Genomic DNA, 17,188 nt, shown 5'->3' with positions numbered 1-17,188 from the left:
TTGTTCAACTTCCATGTATACATGAGCTTTCTGTCATTTTTGTTGTTATTGAAGACCAGTCTTATTCCGTGATGATTCAATAGAATGCATGGTATTATTTCAATCTTCTTGTACCTGTTGAGGAATGTTGAAGAAAGTACCATGAGGTGCAGAGAAGAAGGTGTATTCTTTTCTTTTAGGATGAAATGTTCCATAAATATTTGTTAAGTCCATTTGGTTCATAAATTCTGTTACTTTCTCTATGTCTTTGTTTAATATCTGTATTCATGATATGTCCATTGGAGAGAGTGGGGTGTTAAAATCTCCTACTATTATTGTGTGAGGTGCAATGTGTGCTTTGAGATTTAAAAAGATTTCTTTTATGAATATAGGTGCCCTTGTATCAACATTCTTAGTCATCAGGGAAATGCAAATCCAAACAACCTTGAGATTCTACCTCACACCACTCAGAATGGCTAAGATCAAAAACTCAGGTGACAACAGATGCTGGCGAGGATGTGGAGAAAGAGGGATACTCTTCCATTGTTGGTGGAATAGCAAACTGTTACAACCCCTCCAGAAATCAGTCTGGAGGTTCCTCAGAAAATTGGACATTGTACTACCTGAGGACCCAGCTATACCTCTCCTGGGCATATACCCAAAAGATGCTCCAACCTACGACAAAGACACCTGATCCATTATGTTTATAGCAGTTTAATTTATACTAGCTAGAAGCTGGAAAGAACCCATATGCCCTTCAACAGAGGAATGGATACAGAAAATGTGGTACATCTATATAATGGAGTACTATTCAGCTATCAAAAATGACTTCATGAAATTCATAGGCAACTGGATGGAAGTACAAAATATCATCCTGAATGAGGTAACCCAATCACAGAAAAATACACATGGTATGCATCCACTGATAAGTGAATGTTAGCCCAAAATTCCAAATTACCCAAGCTACAATCCACGGACCTCATGAAGCTCAAGAAGAAATATGACCAAAGTGTAGATGCTTTACTTCTTCTTAAAGGGGGAAATAAAAATAATCATAGGAGGGGATATGGAGGCAAAGTTTGGAGCAGAGACTGAAGGAATGGCCATTCAGAGCCTGCCCCACCTGTGGACCATCTATATACAGCCTCCAAAACTAGATAAGATTGATGAAACTAAGAAGTGCATGCTGACAGGAACTGGATATAGATGTCTCCTGAGAGACACAGCCAGTGCATGTCAAATACAGAGGCCAATGCTAGCAGCTAATCTTTGAACTGAGAATGAGACCCCATTGGAGGAACTAGAGAACATATTGAAAGAGCTGAAGGGATTTGCAATCCAATAAGAACAATGCCAACCAACCAGAGCTCCCAGGGACTAAACCACTACCCAAAGACTATACATGGATTGACCCATGGCTCCAGCTGCATATGTAGCAGAAGATGGCCTTCTTTGGCACCAAAGGAAGGAAAAATCCTTTGGTTCTTCCTAGGTTGGACCCCCAGTGTAGGGAAATGTTGGGTAGGAATGGAAGGTCGCTGGAGAAAGAAACACCTTTATAGAAAGGAAGTGGGAGGGCATAAATGTTTTATGGACAGGAAACCAGGAAAAGGAATAACATTTGAAATGTAAATAAAACATATATCCAATAACATTAAAAATAAAAACCTAGAATATTCATGCATTTTCACAACTCTGATTGACTGTTTTATTAATTCTTTGAAACTGACATGTTAACTGTTTTGGAGAATGAACTCATGTCTAAGTGGGGGATAACAATACAAGAAAGAAAAAAAGAGAAGTTATACTCCACAGAATCAAATAACCCTATGAAAAATTGGTCCAAGGCTAAACAAAGAATTCTCAACTGAGGAATATTGAATGTCTGAAAAGCATCAAAGAAATGTTCAACATCCTTAGTCATCAGGGAAATGCAAATCAAAACAACCCTGAGATTCTACCTCACACCAGTCAGAATGCCTATGATAAAAACCTCAAGTGACAACAGATGCTGTGGAGGCTGTAGAGAAAGAGGAACACTCTTCCATTGTTGGTGTGATGGTAAGCTGGTACAACCACTCTGGAAATCTGTCTGGGGGTTCCTCTGAAAATTGGACAGAGTTCTACACAAAGACCCAGCCATACCAATCCTGGGCATATACCCAAAAGATACACCAATATATAACAAGGAAAAATGCACCACTATGTTCATAGCAACCTCACTTATAATAGCCAGAAGCTGGAAAGAACCCAGATTTCCTTTGACAGAGGAATGCATACAGAAAATATGGTATACTTCCACAATGGAGTACTACTTAGCTATTAAAAACAATGCCTTCATGAAATTCTTAGGCAAATGGATGGACCTCAAAAATATCATCTTGAGTGAGGTAATCCAATCACAAAAACACACACGGTGTGTATTCATTGATAAGTCAATATTAGCCCAAAAGCTTGGATTATAAAAGATACAATCCACAGACATGTAGCTCATGATGAAAGCCAACCAAAGTGAGGATGCTTCAGTCCTTATTAGAATGGGGAACAAAAATATTTAAAGGAAGAAATAAAGAGACAAAGTGTGGAGCAGAGACTGAAGGAAAGGTCATCCAGTTTCTTCCGCACCTGGTGATCCAGCCCATAGAAATACAGCCACCAAACACAAACAATATTGCTGATTCCAGAAAGTGCACATTGATAGGAGCCTTGTATGGCTGTCTCCTAAGAGAATGTGCCAGAGTATGACAAATACAGAGGTGGTTGCTCACAGCCAACCATTGAACTGAAAACAGAGACCCTAATTGAGGAGTTGGAATGAGGATTGGGGGAACTGAAGGGGTTTAAAACCCCATAAGAACAACAATAGTGACCAATAAGAGCTCCTGGGCACTAGAACACCATCCGAAGAGTGCACATGGACAGATCCATCCCTCCAGCTGCATATGTGGCAGAAGATGGGCCTTGTTAGGCATTGATCAGAGAAGTGGTATTAGGTCTTGTGAATGCTTGATACTCTAGTGTAGGGTTCTTAGCAATTTAAAAAGACATACACATCAATCTTAAATTTATATAAAAAGAAAGGGGAATATGAGTGTATTCAGAAGGAATGTTTATAATTTCTATAATATAATTTCAAACTGAAGTGTAATGCTTTACTTTTGCCAAACACCATGTTGCCATAGGAAAGGTATATTCTGCTAGTCAATGTGGGGTCACAGACTTGTTTTTGGGGCCACATTGCTTTGATTTTATCCAACAGAGAAGAAAAGCTGTGCTCATGAGGAGTAACATATGGTAGAGTTTCATGGTACTCTGAGCAGTTAGCCTGTTTTCCTGGACTGTGAGTGTCATGCTGGTATGAACAACTAGCTCTGTATAATCCCTAAAAATGTGTGAATTATTGGGAGAACTGGGACTGCTTGGCTAGCCATAAACATGGCACATGACTCAAGCCATAAAAATTCAGCAAAGATATGGTAATTTGGAATATACTTATATAGTATATAGAAAAGAATTCCAATGAAAGTGAATATAGAGAAGGATATTAGTTTGATTTATATGGAGTGAAGAGGCATATGGGTATGATTATCTACAGAGATATTGGTCTCCAAATAAGGGAAAATAAATATTTATATAAATGCTTTTAAGGATGCACAGATGAATGAATAAATCCAGGCCTTTGATATCAGTGCTTAGGACAGAAAAGCAAGTACAATTTGGTTTCATGTGAGTTTGTGGCCAACTTAATCTACAAACAAATTCAGGTGATCCCAGGTTTTACAACAGCCCCTATCTCAATAAATAAAAACAGTAGTTTTAATTCTTCTAATTATCTAAAGAAAGGTGGTTAGAAGTTCAGTGGTAATAATGGTATTACAAATTGTCTATGAGCTGGTGAAATTACAACAAACATAAACAGAAAAGAGGTTGCTAAATTGAATCAATCTATACGTTTGATGACTTCAGGTTGCTGAACCAAGGACATGCTATTTTGAGAGAGAGACTTTATATTTGTGATAATAAGAAAGAAAAACTGCCTTTGGACTTCTTCCAAAGAACTAAGGATCCAACTTGATAAAGTCATTCTGTATATATAGGCTGCAAACAGAAAGAAAACATCAAAAAGACCAAACAGGTTAATTAACATGATTTGCTGATCAGTCTACATGGGAATAGCTCAGAAACTGGCTGAGACATAAACATATTTTTAGCCAGAACTTCAGCTATACATAGCCAATGACTCTTGTTGGCTACAAAATCTTCAAAATTCATCATATCATGTTTTCATATGGCATGAATGAAGACTTACATTACAATCTAGTTTTTTAATCAAACTAACTGTAAACAAAAACAGGTTTTTTTTTTTGCCTTTTCAAACAAGGAGCAAAAATTTATTCTTTATTCTAACTTCATTGTATCTTTCTGGCAAAACAACTAAAACTATCTCCTTAAACCTTCTTCCTAAAATTATTTGAGTAAAATCAGGAATTCTACAAAGATATTAATTTATTAAACAGAATTAATTCATGAAAGTTCATCTTCATGTTGATCAGCAGGAAATTTGCCCATTAGTGTAGGCAATCTCCAAAGGTGTTATAACTCCAGGCTGTAGGTACTGAGATTCTCTCAGTGTGCAGTCACACTAAGCCAAATAAAGGAGGAATATGGCAATGATAAACTTGAGAGAGCACATTGGTGACAGGAAGAGTAATTCTGGGAGGAAGTCTGAGGCAATGCCTCTCCAGACTGCTCCTATTCTAGCTGAGCAAGACAGGAGGGCTTTGCCAGTAAGCTCACTTGGTACTGCAGTTCTTCCTGCTTGGTGTCCGCCAAGAAACAGAGGAAGGGATCCCTTTTGCTAATAACAATTTAAGTAACCTCTAAGAAGATTGGTGTGTTTCTTCATCAAGGGCACATAATATGTGTTCAATTCCTTCACCTGTTTGGTTGTGCTTTCCTGTAATTCCTTAAGGGAGTTTTGTGCTTCCTCTTTAAGGGCTTCTACTTGTTTACATGTGTTGTCCTGTATTTCTTTAAGGGAGATATTTATGTCCTTCTTAAAGTCCTCTATTATCATCATAAAATGTGATTTTAATATCTTGCTTTTCCGTGTGTGTGGATATCCAGTATTTGCTTTGGTGGGAGAACTGGGCTTGGGTGATGCCAAGTAATCTTGGTTTCTATTGCTTTGGTTCCTGCATGTGCCTCTTGCCATCAGGTTGTCTCTGGTGTTAGTTTGTCTTGCTGTCTCTGACAGTGGCTTGACCCTCCTTTAGGCCTGTGTCAGCACTCCTGTAGACCTGCTTTTTCTTTTTTTTCAGCTGCACCTGGGAACAATGACCCACTTCTGTTTGTCTAACCTGAAGCCTCCAGGCAGGTTTCTTGACACACAAGAGTGGTTCTTACCTCTGTTCTCAGGTGTGTAGGCACTCCTGTTGACTGATTTTCAGCTCTTGATACTGGCAGAAACCCAAATAGTCCTGCAGCTGACGGCTCCTAGGTCCCTGTGATCAGAGGGCACAGATGGCACTAGGCAATTTCGTCTTGGTTCAGGAATATGGGCAGAAAGTAGTTGTCTCAGAATTCTCAGGGTTGTCTGCATTTCTGAGGGTCCAGCTCTCTCCCCCACAGGATTTGGGTGCACTGACCTGTGGGACTGGTTCAGTTCAGTTCCAGGTGCAGGCAGAAACCAGCAGGTTCCTGCATTCCTCTATCCAGAGGCCATTATGCAGGATCCTTTTGGGCCAGGAATATGAGCAGAAATGGGCAGAAATGGCAGTCTCAGCTGAAGTCTCAGCTGCACTTGTCTGCACTTTTGGGAGTCCAGCTCTCTCCCCCACTGGATTGGGGTATAGGGAGCTATGAGACTGGTTCAGTTCAGTTTCTGGGCACAGGCCAAAACCAGGAGGTTCCTGCTGCTGACTGCTCCCTTATTCCTATATACAGAGGCCACCATGCAGGTTCCTCTTGGGACATTTTTGTATTTCATGATAGATGTCTTCACTCTTTGTTGACAGTGGAGAAATCTGAAAAGGACTAGAGCTTAGTGACATTTTGCAGACTCACAGCGACACCAAGGGAAAATGGACTCTGATGATTTCCCACAAAACACAAGGACCTCTTCCCCTCTTCTTCCCTCAGGCTTCTCTCTATCTCTAGATTCCTTCCCAAAATAGCATTTTGAACTAAGTGCTCTTATTCTGTCTCCTGAAATTCTCAGGATCATGGGTAGAAAGAAGAAAGCATAATTATCCTCATAATCAGGACAGAATTGTCATTTGCATAAAATGTCTCTTTAGAGTACAACTATGTTTATGCCAAACAAAACGCCACCATCCTGTCCTTAAAGGGCCAAATCATAATTAAACAACACAACAGCTAAAACTGTGTCCCAGTAATAATCTCTGCATGCTTTAAGGAGGGTACAGAGCTAACCCTTAAAGGCAGAGCCTAGGACCCAATCATTCACAGTGAAACAACACACACACACACAGATACACACACACACACACACACACACACACACACACGTATGTATGTATATAAGGTGTCCTTTTCACCTACCTGTATCCAAGTATCCAAGCCATACACATATCTGGTAGCCCAGCACTAATATAAATGCCTCTGTATCTTTACTAAGATATGAAATAGGAGGAATTTAAAGTAACTAATTTGCATCTTCCAGGGTAAAGAGAAGCAAGAATAAAATAAGTAAAACAGAGTCCATCATCATTTAAAGAGAAAAGAGCAGTTCATAAGGTCATGATATGATGTCAAACTGTAGAGATTTGGTTTAGAAAACTAAAAGAAAGTTTGGAGAGAAGGCTTAGTGCTTAAAAACACTTGCTACTCTTATAGAAAATCTGGGATGGGAGGTGGGACAGGGACCCAAAAAGAAAAAAAAGAGAACCAGGGATCAATGGTCATTTCCCCAGAGGTAGCTAAGTCTGTAACTTCAGTTGCAGGGCATCTTGTGTACTCTCTGGTATCTTGCATACCACCAGTCATGCATGCAGTATACATCCATGCCTACATACATACATACACAATACATACATGCAAATAAACCATATAGAAGACAAATACAATTAAAAATTGTAAGACCGAGTAAAAAGATTTGTCCAAAACAAATGAAAATAAAGGCCATTAAGCAAACAAAGGAATATAATTTAAGAACAGAGAATATTAAACACAACAAATTTCATAAAGTGAGAATGAATCTGATTACATAAGAAAATTGTCATACAAGAAATCAGTATGAGAGGAAAGTGTAGAACATGTTTCCAAAGTACAAGAACTATATAGAATAGTTCCAACAAAGACTGTATGAGAGCAAGCTCATCTAGTACTTAATTTTGGTCAGTAATTATGGTAAAAATGGTGAAAAACTGTTTCCTAGGAGAATTGAGGTCTATAGACAATCCAAGGGAACAAACAGATATAGTGGAATCATAACCAAGCATTAAAGACATGTAACACAGTAAATCATTCAAGGAAACTTATATTCATGTTGCTCCACACTGGAAATTCCACAGTGATTTCATTTGTTACTTCCATGGTAATAACATTAATAATATTAATAAGAACAAAGGATTTTAGGCCATCTAATTAAAGTCTCCATGGAATATCTATTTAAAGAGTGGGTAGCTGGTATTCTCTAGGAGGACTATTGATAGTTTTATTCCTTAGAAGCATTAGCAGAACCTATGGAATGTTATGAGGGCTAGTTCATAGGCCGAAGGTTCCCAGGCTTGCTTCAAACTTGTTTCCTCCAAGGCCTATTTCCAAATTATGTAGTGTCATTTAACAAGGTCCTACATTCAAGTTGTACATAATGACTAATGACAATGACAGTAGCTGATATTGTTTTGGAGGTTTTATTTTCTCAAAATTCTGAGGGAAGTTTCGCATACCTGTTGCTGTGACTTTTCATTAGATAGTATGTGCGTCTGGTGGGGAGTACTAGAAATCAAGTGGAATAGTTCATGTAAAGCATACTTGTACTTGTGTATTTTAATTGTATTAAGTAAAATATCCATTTGTCTATCACTTTTTAAAACATATTTACCATTATTTATCATTCTTTCCTGTACCTATGTATTGCATTCTTTTCTGTTTATGTTTGCTATTTTTTTTCTTATTTTCCTGATAGTAACTTTAAGCTACCATTTTCCTCTCTAGAGCTCATTCTTCTCTACCACATGGTGGATCCTCTCATCTTTCTCTGTTACAAAGGTTATTCCAAGTTACATATTCAAATGTAAAGACTCAAAGCTGTGATCCATAGACAAAATAGTTCATGTAGAATGTGCTTTTCTAGGTCTGGGTTACTTCATTCAACATAAATTCTTCTAGGCCCATTCATTTACTTGCTAAAACTCTGAAAAATCATCAACACGTTCTTCAAAGTAGCAAGATACCAACTTATGACAGAATCAATTGCTTTTCCATACACTAATAAAAATATTACTTTTTTCAGATTTAGACTTTTAGTAGCTGCCAGGTCACAGTGGACTGTTTTGAAGATGGAAATATTTATTTTGAGTGAGGGTTACAAGTGAATACAAGTGTTCAAAGTCACAGTATGAAACATTCCAAAGCTGTGCATTTTATCATTTCATCTCACCTAACCAATATCTTGATATTTATTTCTTTTCCTTTTTTTTATTAATCATTCCATTTGTTTGCATCTCAAATGATATTCCACTTCCTGGTTACCCCTCCCAAAGTTCCCCATAACACAACCTTCATCTCCTCCCTCTTCTTTGCCTCAATGAGGGTGCTCCCCTATCCCCCACCCTCTTTCACCCCATCTCTGCAGCATTCACCTACTCTGGGATGTAAAACCTCCATAGGATCAAGGGCCCCTTATCCCGATGCTGTCAGACAAGGCCATCCTCTGCAATCTGGAGGCAGAGGTACCTCCATGTATACTACTTGGTCGGTGTTTGGTGGTCTAGTCAGTGGGGGCAGAGGGTGAACCAGTCAGGTGATGTTCTTCTGATGGGGTTGCCATACCCCCTCAGCTCCTACAGTCCTTCCACCAGCTCCTGCTCCAGAATCCCTGTTAGTTGGCTCCAAGCATCGACATCTGTATTGGTCAGTTGTTGGGTGATTACTCCCAAGGAGCAATCAGGTCAGGTAGTTTTAGTGCACAATTCTATCAGATCTTCATAGAAGGTCTCACACCAATACTCTTCAAACTACTTCACAAAATAGAGTACTACCCAATTCTTTCTAATAAGGCACAGGTACATTGATACCTAAGGCACAAAAAGATCCAACAATGAAAGAGAACTTCAGAACAATTTGCCTTATTAATATTGATGCAAAAATACTAAATAAAATTCTTGCAAACCAAATCCAAGAACACATCAAAACAATCATTTACCATGATCAAGAAGGCTTCATCGCAGGAATGCAGGGATGGTTCAATATATGGAAATCCATCATTGTCATCCTCTATAAACACAAACTCAAAGAAATAAAAAAAAAACACATGATCATTTCATTTGATGCTGGAATGCCTTTGACAAAATGGAATATACTTTCATGTTAAATGTATTGGAAAGATCAGGAAAACAAGATCTGAACATAAATATAATAAAAGCAATATTTAGAAAGGTAATAGCCAATATCAAACTAAATGGAGAAACACAAGGCAATCCCATTAAAATCAGGGACAAGTCAAGGCTGCCCACTCTCTCACTAGCTATTCAATCTAGTTCTTGAAGTTCCAGCCAGAGCAGTCAGACAACAAAAGATCAAAATGATACAATTTGAGAAGAAGGAAGTCAAGATATCACTATTTGCAGATGACATGATAGTATACATAAGCAACCACAAAAATTCTACCAGATAACTCCTACATGTGATAAACAACTTCAGCAATGTGGCTAGATATAATATGAACTCTAACAAATCAGTAGCTTTCCTCTACTCAAAGGATAAATGGCCTGAGAAAGAAATTAGGGCAACAACACCCTTTTCAATAGTCACTAATAATATAAAATATCTTGAGGTGACTCTTACCAAGCAAGTAAAAGATCTATATGATGAAAACTTCAAGTCTCTGAAGAAAGAAATTGAAGACCTCAGAAGATGGAAGGAACTTTCATGGATTGACAGGATTTATATAATAGAAATGGCCATTTTGTCAAAAGCAATCTACATATTCAATGCAATCCCCATCAAAATTCCAACTCAATTTTTCATAGAATTAGAAAAAACAATTTGCAAATTCATTTGGAATAAAACAATCCCATAGTAGTGAAAAATATTCTCAACAATAAAAGAACTTCTGAGGGAATCACCATCCCTGACCACAAGCGGTACTATAGAGCAATGGTGATAAAAACTGCATGGTATTGGTACAGAGACAGGCAGATTATATCATATAATAAAATATCTATAGTAACAAAATTTCACCCTAAAGTAAGAGCATATACCTTCTTATCAGTACCTCATGGTACTTTTCCAAAAATTAACCAGATAATCAGACACAAAACAAAACTTAACAGATACAGTAAGATAGAAATAACCCCATGCATCATATCAGTTCACTATAGACTAAGACTAGACTTCAATAACATCAAAATAACAGAAAATCCTCATACCCATGGAAAATGAACAGCTCTTTACTCTTGATATCTTAGTCAGGGAAGAAATAAAGAAAAAATTAAAGACTTTCTGGAATTTAATGAAAATGATGAGACATCATACCCAAACTTATGGGACACCATGAAAGTGGTGCTAAAAGAAAAATTCATAGTACTTAAATGCCCCCATAAAGAGATGTAATATAATACCAACCAAAGTACCTATGAGATTCTTCTAAGAAAGAGTAGAAAAACCTAAAACTAATTTGGGGACTTAAAACAGCCTGGCTATTCAAAGCAATTCTGAGAAAAAATAACAATGTTTTATGACATCACATTTTCAGTCATGTCACATAGCTATTTACATATTATTCATATAAAAATTGGGTTTTTGTGATTATATTCATGCATAGATATTACTGTACTTTTCTCACAAGCATTTCTGACAATTCTAAGCATTTTGGAGAAAATAGTAGAAAGACCAAATATCCCTTTAAATTAAACTATAATCTTAGCAGTTGGGATGAGTTGGAATAAAGGAAAAAGTCCAAGGTAAAACTTGGATACAGAGTGTGTCTAAGGAAAACCTACAATATATAAAACCTTTTATCAGTAAAGAAAGGAATCAATCAAGAAACTAAAAATCAAGCGCTTGCCTAGCAAGCGCAAGGCCAGGGGGTTCAGTCCCCAGCTCCGAAAAAAAAAAAAAGAAAAAAAAAAAGAAACTAAAAATCAAAATAAACAGAAAGTCATGAGTTAATAAAAATTAATAAAGAGGGCACTATATCATGTTCCATTGAAAATCATGGGTTTAATGAATGATACCACAACATGGTAAGTGGGCATTAAATTTTATCTCTATCTGTAGAGCTATTGGAAAATTTTAACTTCTACTAGGGGAATTATTAGTTTTCTCTAATGTTTCAACTCCTGGAATCTTTTTGAAGATTACATATATGGAAACATTTAGGCAGCACAAATCTGGCTTGATCACTCACACACACACACACACACACACACACACACACACACACACACACACATGTATGCACACAAACACACACGCACACACATACACAGAGACACACACAGAGAGATAGAGAGACAGAAACAAAGAGAGAGTTATTCAAGTATCAGTAATGGATGGCTGGTATTAGAAAGCATGAAGGGAAATAATGACAGAGGTATTTATGAGAAAAGTACAGTAATATGTATGTATGACTATATCACAAGAAAAGCCTACTCTTTTGTATGAATAAAATAGTCCTACATAAAATGCTTAAGAAAAGAGAATAAAATTATATTACATTCATTACAATGGTTGGTAAGTTTAAAAAATTTAACTCTACACCAGTGTACATGCAGGTGCATTCAGTGAAATTCAAAGAAATAACATATAAAATTTAGAAAATAGTACCAGTTGGATGCATAGTAAGGAAGTTGGAGGAAGGAACTGAGGATAATTTGATCAAATTTTATTATACACAGGTATAGAATTCTTGAAAAATATAATGAACATTCTATAAATAAATAATTTTATTAACTATTCTAAAATTAAAGCATAAAACAGTATTTATGATGTTGAATGTCAAGTTGATACGTGTTCATTCTTCATCCCCATGTACTTCCCTAATACGTTTGCCTGTCAACACTTTTATAATCTGACTTATCTGTTTCCATTGAGATCAGAGGTGATATTTTTTCTTTCATGATACATTACACCTTTTACTCAGTCTTTGTTGATACTGGAGGTAATCAGGAAATGGATCTGAACTGAATGACATTTTGCAGAAGCTACCACTATGTTGCAAGACATGTAGTCAAAGTGAAGACTGGCTTCCTCCCAGGTCTTCTGCTTCCAGAAGAACACATTATGATACTTCCAGCCTCCTTCTTTGTTACATTGTTTCTCTCTAGCTTTCCCCTTGAAGCTATCAAAACTATCCATTCAAAACTATTCTTAGGTCATTATTTCTCTCCATTTACTCTCTGGAGAAATGAGACATTTCCCTTCCATCAAATAGGAGAGACTACCGGAATAAGCACCTTCTCTATCTCCCTTCAAGTCCTTAAGTGGAGGGAGAACTATAAAGTTATACTTGGAGTAGATAGGCCAAGTCCTAATATCTTTGCTTCAGAATACACACTCATTATAGCATATGGAAACAAAAGGTGTTTAGAATGTAGTTATAGATCATACTGGTTTAAGATAGTTGAAGTAGGTTTTTTATAGAGACTTTTGATTTTTTTCTTCCTTAAACATTCTCAGAATCTTTGGGATGCTGTGGGAGCTAACTTTCAGGCATGAGTTTTTCATAGCAATTCCAGCTTAATTTTTTCAAATCCTATGCCTCAAGTATGTAATGCCATTGTAATAATGTCTTACACTGCAGTTCTTTATCAGAAACAAAGCCAATACCAATAGGTGATACAGTTTTTGGTGTCTCTTTTTTTTTTTCAGAGCTGGGGACCGAACCCAGGGCCTTGCGGTTGCTAGGCAAGCGCTCTACCACTGAGCTAAATCCCCAACCCTTGGTGTCTCTTATAACACCAACTTTAAGGGATGTTGTCCATAACTGGCAATATGTGACTTTTTGTTGTTGTTGTTGTTGTTTTGTTTTAAGTGTCTATATCTCATAGAGAAAGTGATATACTATATTTAATGTATACTTGTAGCAATTTTGACAATACACATTTTGGTATTCTGTACATGTCTTAAAGAAGTGAATAGTGTATATTTCTTTATTGTTTTACAAACATAGTTAGTGCTATTTATCCTTTCTTTCCTCTGCCTATTATGGCACTCCTTACCAGTTAATTTCTTCTCATTTTATTTCAATTTTTCATAGCACCTTTATTATATCATTACCTTTCCTAGATATTCTTTTTCTCCAACACACAGTTAGTATCTGTTACTTTCCTGGTTACTTTTGTTTCTCAAGACTTTGTATTCAAATCTAAAGATTCATAGATATGATACACATACAAAGAGTACATGTAACAATTGCCTCTGTGGATCTCAGTTACATCATTTAGTTTAATACTTTCTAGGTCCATTAGTTTATCCGCTAATAATTTGAGAAATTATCTACAATTTCATCATGGTGGCAGAAACAACTGCAACTTGGGAAAAAATCAGTACCCTTTCTACATAAAAATAAAGACTACATTGAAAAAGTAAATATAGGAACAATCTCAGTTACAGCAGCCTCAAAATCTATCTCTGAGGAAACATCACTATAGATATGAAAACTTTCTACAAACCTGTAAAGGGAATAACACTTGAAATGTATATAAGAAATACTCAAGTTAATTAAAAAAAGAAAATATCGGATCACTTGAGATAAAATATTTCAGAAGGCAATATAAGGAACTATCTCATCTGATCATGCTTTGGTATAATTAAATTTATACAAATGCCTCCTGTTCTCACAAGATTTAGAGATTCAATATAAGCCTAACTAAAATACCCATGAGCTCCTCCAGAATATTGTCTAAAATCATCAGTTTCATATAGAGTCACAAAACACTCTAAATCATCAAAACTATTCAAAGAGGAAAAATACTGCTGAGGAGATTATAAAATTAAATATGAAGCAATATTACAGTTATAGTATTATATTTTATAGTATTAGCATGAATCAAAATACTGATTAATGGAACAGGGGGCCCAAAATAAATGTACATAACTAGAGTTCATTTAATAATTGATTAAGATTCCAAAAATATAGAATGAAAGGAAGACAGCACCTTCACAAATGGTCCTGAAAAGTGTGAATGTGCACATGTAAAGGAATGATGTTACCTGAAAATTCACCACACTGCACAGAATACCAAATCCAAGTGGTTCAAAGATCTTAATGAGAAATCTGAAGTTATGAAACTAATAGAAGAAAAAAATATGCAGTACAGATTAAGATACATAGTCAAGGACTTTCTGAATAACATGTCATTCACACAGAATTTAAAGCTGATAACTGACCTAAAAATGATCACATAAAACTAAAAATCTGTACAGCAAATGAAATAGATCAAGAAAAGTAAAGCTCACAGGGTGGGAGAGAAGCATTGATAGCTATACTTCTGATAATAGATTAATGTATAGAATAAGTAGAGAACTCAAAATAGAAGCAACAAAGGGGACAAATGTCTCAAATGAAAACTGGAAAAGGATGTTTAGAGAATGTTGAAAATAAAAATGTCTAACAAATATTGAGGTAAGTATTCAAAATTGTTAGAGGTTAGAAAATTTCAAATTAAAAGTTCTTGGAGATTTCATGTTACTGCAGTCAGAAAGGGAAAGATGAAGAAAAGAGCTCACAACACATGCTGCAGAAGATGCACTTTTGGTAGGCATAGAAGTTAGAGCAATCTGTATGGAAATAGGGGTAGATAATTCTGAAAAACTAAAGGGAAATTTACCATATGACCCAGCTATCACAGTCCTTAGCATATGACCAAAAGACTCAACAGCCCACTCTTTAGATACTTGCTCATGTTCACTATCATTCTAGTCACAATAGCGAGAATAGGAAGCAACCTACATCCTACATCTACTGAGTAGATGGAAAATATGGTACATACAGACAATGTAATACTACTTGGTTGTAAAGAGATAATTTACCTTCTATAACATTGCTAACTTCCATGTTGTTCCGTGTACATAAAGCATGTAGAGGATAGAGTGTAACAATCTCTTCACTCCACCTCGTCGGGCTACAGTCCCATAGAGAAATACTGAAGCATGGTCATCCTACTGACATTTGGTGATGCCATTTTTGTCTCCCTTTTATAAAGGGAATAGTTATTCCTGTCTATGCACACAGTTGTGAGAAACTGCAGAGCCTCTGTCAAGATGCTGGTAGTTCTACTTACAGCTACCTTGCTGACTTTAGCTTAGGGCAGAGCACAGATGCACATACAAAGAAATACATGGTAAGGTCTGGAGAGATTCATGAAAAAAGTGGAGAAAGGACAGAAATTTTTGAGAAGAAAGACAGGTCCATGGAATTTCCGTCATAAGGGCTACAATTGTTATGTTCTTAGAACACTTAATATTTTGAAATAGAATAAAAAATACTAGAACAGAGGAATAGATGGGCCGTTTTTTGTTTAAAATATGCTTTTAACCCTGTAAGGAAACAAAGTAAATAGGAATGATTTGTGAGCACATTCCCATAGTCAGAACAAAATTTGGAACACAGTATTGCTGCATAGTGGGTGCAAGAAACATAATACAGACAAACACAGATGGATTAATTCAAAGGCATTGAAATACAGAATAATTTTAGAGCTCTAGACATTGACTTACAAGTATCAGTGCCAAATCTATATATTTTACTCAGCCCACATTCAGAATGTCAAGCTGAACATGTAAGATGTTTACTCTGACTTTGTCTCTTGAGTGTACAAAGGATTAAAGAAGAAAAGAAAGAGTGGAACATAATCTCAGGTTGATTTATGAAGTATTATTTTGAAAAATGTAGCATGATCACAAATGGGGAGTACTTTGATTGAAATTATGCAAGGAAAATAAAACAGATGTTTATGTTTTGAGCTGAGAGGTAAGCGCACAGGGAAATCCCACATACACTTGCATCTCAGTACTTTTAGAAAAGCAACTTAGACACTAGCTGTTGAGTTCAGTCATGCATAGAAATTTTACTCTTAATAAAATAGTTTTGTAGGAGCTCTGTGAGCTCTGAATGACCATTATCTGAACTTTCTCTTTATCCTATGCTTTATTTCAGGATGTCAATAATGGTAAGCCTTCTGCTGTCAAAGCAGGTAAAGCCCAATCTATTACCCTCGCTTGTTCTATAATTGTCCATGTTATAGTATGTTGTTGCAACATTATTTTTGTCATTAGAATGAATAAATATTACTTTCTGTATGAAGATAAATAAATCTTTCCCAACCTTGATGCTGAGAACATGATTGAGTTTATCCAACTAAATAAAGAAGAACAAGCTTCCATAATAGCAAATTTGTCTATTCTCTTCCAAAATCGCCACTTGGAGATGAAGAAGGACAATATGCTTTAATACTGACTCCTCTGTTTGTGAGAGAGTTCATAGTTTCATTCATCCTTGGTGTTCCAGTATATAATTATAGAGCTTTGTTAGGAAGATGGGGAAATACTTGGATTTTCCAGTTTTCTCTTTGCCTGTCTAGTTACAAAGTAATTGTCTTTGATTTAAAAAATGATGAATTGTCCCTAAAAATTTAGTTAATTTGTTGGACACCATTATTGTTATTCTCTTTCAGTATTTAAGTATGTTAATATAAAGTATTAAATGGGTAACATATATTTCATTCTAGAGATTCAAAACCCTGACTAAAACCCCCTATGCACCTATGAACCCTATGTTCATTTAGTGCCAGAACTCCAGGTAACAACACTCCTGATGAGAATATCATCTTTCTTTCTATTATTTCTCTTCTGTTTTTGGATATATCTTGCATAAATTAGAGGGCAAACCATATTTGTCTGACAAATGAAGGGGCATAGTGTGCCAGGATTACAAATAAAAAAACCTCTGTTTTCTTGGAATATATAATTGGAAAGACAATTGTGAGGATTTATTAAAGAGGGAGTTAGCACATGGCAG

This window comes from Rattus norvegicus, chromosome 4 (genome assembly GCF_036323735.1).
Source record: "Rattus norvegicus strain BN/NHsdMcwi chromosome 4, GRCr8, whole genome shotgun sequence".
In the NCBI taxonomy this organism is placed as follows: Eukaryota; Metazoa; Chordata; class Mammalia; order Rodentia; family Muridae; genus Rattus; species Rattus norvegicus.
The sequence above is the reverse complement of the archived record's forward strand: the minus strand, read 5'-3'. Positions refer to the sequence as shown.